The sequence below is a fragment of the Neomonachus schauinslandi genome, chromosome 13 (assembly GCF_002201575.2).
Source record: "Neomonachus schauinslandi chromosome 13, ASM220157v2, whole genome shotgun sequence".
In the NCBI taxonomy this organism is placed as follows: domain Eukaryota; kingdom Metazoa; phylum Chordata; class Mammalia; order Carnivora; family Phocidae; genus Neomonachus; species Neomonachus schauinslandi.
In genome coordinates this window covers 90,057,629-90,058,691 of record NC_058415.1, presented here as the reverse complement: position 1 = coordinate 90,058,691, position 1,063 = coordinate 90,057,629, and positions in this window count along the sequence as shown.

The following is a 1,063-nucleotide window of genomic DNA, read 5'->3' as shown; positions in this document are numbered from 1 at the left end:
AGGGGGGGGGGGGGCAGAGGGAGAAGCAGACTCCCCGCCGAGCAGGGGGCCCGATGCGGGACTCGATCCCGGGACTCTGGGATCATGACCTGAGCCGAAGGCAGTTGCCCAACCGACTGAGCCACCCAGGCGCCCTCACTTCCTGTTTTATACTAATTATATTTTATTATTCTATTTTCCCTCTAATAAATAGCTGAACATACTTTTACTGGTTACCCTAGAGATTATAGTATGAATCCTTGTTCTATTAAAGTCAAATATAAATTAGTACTCTTACCATTTCCACAACAATGCAAAGACATATTTAGACTCCTCTTGCCTTTTTTGCCATTGTAATCGTGTGTATATATGTGCATGCTTTTAATATGTTACATATAAAATATATATAATATGTGAGTATTACATATGAAAAATAAATCTTTCAAATCAACTTTATTGGGGTATAATTTATATGCAGTGAAATAGACCCTGTTTAAGTGTATCATTCAGTATATCTACAAATATATGAATGTAATCACCACCTCGATCATGATAGGGAATATTTCAATCACCCAAGGAATTCCCTGGTGCCCTTTGGTGAGTCACCCCCTCAAGTGGGCTGGGTCGCATGGAGAGCCCAGGGCTCATGCAGACACGCAAGTGTGGTGCTGGCCACTGCCCTCCCCAAGACCACCCACGAGGGGAAATTTCTCCACAGAGGAGGTTTGGAGGGGTTCCTGGACAGTCAAGAGGAAAAAAGACAAATGATACCCAAACTGGATTCCTCTGTCTCTCCCCAAACCTCTTCCCCGCAACCTTCCTCCTTTAGGGGTCCTTTCTGAGGAATAAAAACACCAGAAATTTGGGTGTCATCCTGGATTCCCCACGCTCCCTGGTCCCCCAATCCATCCACTGCCGCGTGGTCCTCTCCATCCCCTAAATCAGGGATCCATGTTCTCCTCCCTCCCGCTCTGTAGCCCCACGCAGCTCACATCAGCTGTCAGCATTATCCCTGCCTGCAAACAGCCCCTAACTGGCCTCTGACGTTTTTCCTCCAGGGGGATGGGTGACGATACTCAGGGTT